This window comes from Maylandia zebra, linkage group LG10, assembly GCF_041146795.1.
Source record: "Maylandia zebra isolate NMK-2024a linkage group LG10, Mzebra_GT3a, whole genome shotgun sequence".
NCBI lineage: Eukaryota > Metazoa > Chordata > Actinopteri > Cichliformes > Cichlidae > Maylandia > Maylandia zebra.
This window is the reverse complement of record NC_135176.1, coordinates 5532286-5537560: the sequence shown is the minus strand read 5'-3', so window position 1 is coordinate 5537560 and position 5275 is coordinate 5532286.

Below are 5275 nucleotides of genomic sequence, written 5' to 3'. Positions count from 1 at the left end.
TAGACTCCTGTTTTAGTTATCTTTTAATAATGATTTTAAACAAACTGGTTCAAGCTTACTGACATCAATATTTATCATGGTCATGTTCTAACTAGGTTAGAAATTGTGACAGCAACCCCTAAACTGTAATTTTGCAGGCATCTGTATCTCACTTGTCCGTGTTTTTTTTTTTTTTTTTTTTTTTTTGTCGTTGTTTTGTTTTGGTTTTTTTTGCAAACCCCTAAAAAGGGAAAATCACATCATGTGAGAGCTGACTGTTTCACCATCATCACAAGCACAGAACGTGACAAAAAAAGAGCATTCCCACATACAGAATCTCTTCCCTTTGTCATCAACACATTTGTTACTCATAGGTTATCACAGGAGTGAACTTGATCATTAAAAAAAAAAGTCACATTAGCAGTCACTTGTGCTCTAAGTATACTTTCTGTCAGAAATTGACAGAAAACTCTTTTTATACACCAACCACAGATCACATCATTACTCCTGCAGTCTTGAGATCAGCATCTGCCATTAATCTCAGGGCAAACCAGGTTAAAAGCACACATTCACAACACCTGAAGAAAGCTTCATAGCAGCTACACAGACCATTCATTCAAGCTGACTTTTTGTGTTACATGATCAGTGGGCTGATAAGCACAAAAAAGTTCTTTCAATTTTTAAAAAGAATTTTATCCAGCTTTTCAATATTTCACAATAAATATGAGAAACAGTGTAATGTAAATATCTAAATAACACTGTATGTATGTAACTTTGATATAGAACAGGGGAGGACAATTCATTTTCCCAACCAGCCACATGAGAATTTATGACTGCTGTGATGGGCTGCGCACCAATGAACTGAACCCAAATGTAAAACTATTCAACATTACCAAAAGCAATTTGGAACAAAATGTGCATTTTTTAACAAGGTACTGTTGCTAATTTGTTTGTTGTTGTTTTTTGCAGTTATTTAGGTCTTTTTTCTTGTTTTATGAGACAAATTTAGTTTATTATTGGCTTTAACGGGTGCACTGGTGTCAGCTTTGAAATGAGATGGAAATGCAAAGGATAGCAGACAGATTATCCATGTCTAGTTTTGTTAAACTTTATCACAAATAATGTTTGTTCACATGCAAAAGAAAACCAGCATTATGTGAGAATATCTTTGTATGTGTGGAAAGTTCTCGTTTTTGTGAGCAGAATAAAAAAACAGCAGTGATACTGACTTAAAGTCCGTGATTCATTGCTTTTCACCCTGATGAAGTTAACTATTTTAGTTACATCAACAACATGGTTAATTTTTTAGCATTGGCTTGCACAACACCTCTTGGTGAATGATACAGTGCACAAATACCAGTTTCAGTTCTGGGTTCATGTCAGTCCGTTGTCAAAAGTCATTTCTTCCTGTCAGATTTGGACGGCCATCAGTTTTCAGCAGCAGCATTGCTGCCAGCTGCTCTGCAATCTGACACAGTTTTGTTATTCTGTGTATAAAGAAGAGGAACTTGGTTGTCTTGTGGACATCACAGTTGTTGGCCAGAGTCTTGTCCAATATCTGCTTTGTTTTTCAAATGAAGATCCTGATTTTGCTATAATGTGGTTAATCTATCTTTTGGGATTCACTTGGAGAGGGGCACATTCACAAATCCTTAATTTTTCTCAGGGCATATCAGCAAACACTATGATAAACTCCCCATCAGAGAATGATTTTATGTATTTTGCGATTTTGTGGAAGATGACAAACATGGCCTTGACTGCTCCATCCCTCTGAAACTTGTTGCTTTCACAGCACTGTCCATTCCTGTGTTGCATCAGTCAGGTTGTTGTATTCCTGAATTCAAATAAATACTTTCTGTACATGTTTTGTTAAAACGCTACATTGTATGTAGAGTGGATTTACAGCAAAGCTGTACCGATGCAGAGCAGGGATAGACACTGGAAACCTTTCTAGCAAAGCTGCAAAAGCAAAAACAATTTTTACCAAGCTGGATAGTGCAGTAGAGTCCAGCTTTGTGATTTCCCACAAAATTCACAAAAGCATGATGTATCCTTCTTTACGTTTGAATGCTAATTTTGTATTAGCCTCATGTGGGGAGGTCAGAGACAACCAATGGACTGAATAAGCAGCCCAAGAACCGTGCAAGAGCCAGCCAGGTCTGATATAAAAAGTTATTACCCTGTCAGTAAAGACATGTAATACAATATTTGCTAGCACTAGCAGCACTACAACGAATGCTGCTAGTGCTAACACTGCCAATGTTTTCTCACACTCACTATCTTGTTTTTCTGAATGTGATTATATTATGCATAGCTAAAAGTGACAAACATTGCAGAAGCATTTAAAAGGCGGTTTAATTATTTAAAATGGCTCTTAAATACATATTTTTTGTAGAGTATTATTTTGAATCGGAAGCCAGATTGAACCTCTTGTTGGTGTAGTGAGAAAACAAAAGGTCTCAGTGACATTTTTATTTGATTCTTGCAACTAAAAAAAATAAGGGGGACTAAAATGGTATAATGGCTACCTGCATCTTTTAAATATCTTACTATTAAATTATTTTATATAATCTGAAGCTTTTAATACGGTGGCCCTGAGAGGCCAAACGGACTGCAACTTCAGAAAACACTTGCAAAAAGAAAAATGCTGCAAAAAGGAAAATGCTGCAAAAAGAAAAACGCTGCAAAAGCACACACAACACAACGGAAATGTTTCTGGGGAGACAATAACCGGACGGACCAGTTGCACGAACCAAAACATGCTAACAAGTACACTGGGACTGGGAGACACTTGAAAGAAATGGAAGCGGAGCGGCCAAAGAGTAAACTTTCAAAAGTAAGTTCTGAATATTATGTCACTTATTTATGTGCAAATGTTTAATAACGAAGAACATTAAAACATTACTGTTGGCCACATGCCGGCAAAGTTATGTGACATTAGCGATGTTTGTACTTTCAGCGTTTACTTTGTTTTAAAGCTTTTACTTTATACGCCGTTCGATAGTTGACCTTAATCTTACAGAGAATCTAATGATTTTGTGGATAATTAAAGTCAGTCATATATCCACAAACACAACAAGCTGAAAGTCAGTGAATGCTGCTTGGTTTGCAGTCCTGAATATCACGGCACGGACTTTAATGTGTGTTTGAACGAGCTGACGGTTCACTCGTTACGCTGAAAGAAAGATGCTTTAATCACAGGAGTCACACATGTGTCCACTGTACCATCTGGGAACTCTTCTTGTTTAGCACTTGTAATAACACAAACACTAAATCCTCCTTCTCTTGTGCTTTTTTTGTAGCAGTGTATACACCTGAGACTGTCACCTGTCCGTCTGTCCTGCACTCTCTCTCTTTTTCTTTCTCTCTGATTGTGTAATAAAAGTATGAACATGTATTTATAAGTTACACTTGTGTTTGACTACTGCAGCTTATCACACATTTGATTTCCATGTGTGACAACTGCAAGTGTCCAGGGTGAGGACAGACTGAGGGACCCACTGCTGCACATCATCTGTGAGGCTTTGCACCCCTGATGATCCAACAGGACAAACTCAGCAGTGTGTGAGGAAGAGGAGGAGGAAGATCCAGCAGCAGCTGACAGATGGAGAAAATAGACAGACTGTTCCCTGTTTGTGAAGGACTGCTAGGAAAGTTATAACTAATTGTCTGTCCTGAATCAGTCTTATTAGGTAATTTTCAAATAATTTTATCATTCCAGTGTTTTCAGTGTGGGAGAAAGTACTCAGGGCCTTCAGGTTACACACTATGAAAGGCAGCAACAAGTTTAATGTTCAGAAACCTAAAGTATGTGTCAGCAGCAGAATGGAGCTAAAAATAAACGTTTGTTTCAGTTCTATGAAGCTTTGAGTATTTTGGATCAGTAGTACTGCTGTGTTTGTTGCATCATATTGCTGTAATTGTTTATATGCTTTATATAGTCTAAGTTGATCTATAGTGTTACATCATATTCAGCCTGTTTAAGGCGCTGATATCTATTCTGTATGACTTAAAGCAGTTATGACATGGTCTGATTTTCTCACCCAATAAAGAAATATTTAATATATCAGCCTACCCTTCATTCTATCAGAAACAGTTATCACAGCTCGTACATTTGCTTTTTCCACACATATATAAGCATTGAGCCAAATTTAGTAATGCTAACATATTAAAAGAACAATATTTGTCTCTTATATATAATACATCTATAGATACACTGTCAAAGATACTTGTCTTTAAGTGAAGATTTAAGGTGACAGGAAATATAAATAAATGCAACTTGAATCTTTACTGAAGCTCAGTGTTTGGCACAGAGTTCATGTTCACTGCTGTAATAACTAATAACGATTAACATAATATTGGCCATATTATATTTACATTACCAAAGTGAGATGACTTTAGTCTCATGAACAACATTAGCTAATTGTTATTTACTAGCTAATCTTAAATGACTGTTCAGTACAGAAATGAAGCCCAAAAATCATGTTTTACAGTCCTGTGGTCTCAGCCTCAGATACTTATCAAATCACACAAAGCTCATGTAGAAACAAATGTACAAAATATGTTCTCCTTCATTTCTGTCAAACAAAGCTGTATGAAACATTTCCAGCTGTTAGTATCATGGTTGCTAGGCAACCTGGGCAGTGCGACGGAGGCTAGACTGTCCCATTTCACGAGCCTACAAGCCTCGCACTTCCGGCCTCAGCAGTCTTTGAGTACGCGGCCCTTGAGGACCGTTAAGGCTGCGTACCGGTTATTGTCTCCCCAGAAACATTTCCATTGTGTTGTGTGTGCTTTTGCAGCTTTTTTCTTTTTGCAGCATTTTTCTTTTTGCAAGTGTTTTCTGAAGTTGCAGTCCGTTTGGCCTCTCAGGGCCACCGTATTTTAACCATAACTTTAGAAAATTAAATAATAATGATCATAAAAACAGTGTGGAAGGTGGGTTAATATCATGTAACGAGTGCAGCTTTTCAAATTAGCCACAGCACTTTGTGAATCAGGTTGGACACTCTAATGATGCCATCAGCACACTGAACTCTGGGTTTTTCTGTTTCTGTCTGCAGAGAACAAAGCAGCACAACAACCAATTTCTCACTCCTAAATCATACTTCACTAAAGTGAGTCTGAAAATCAGCTTTCAGTGTGTTAGTATGAATATGTCATGAAGCTGCTATGGCACTCTTATTGGGTAGTTCAAAAATGCCATTGGATAAGCATATGCATTTTGATAAACAACAGTGCAGGTATTGTCTGTACACATTTGTACAATTTTTACACACACTACAATGAAAATATA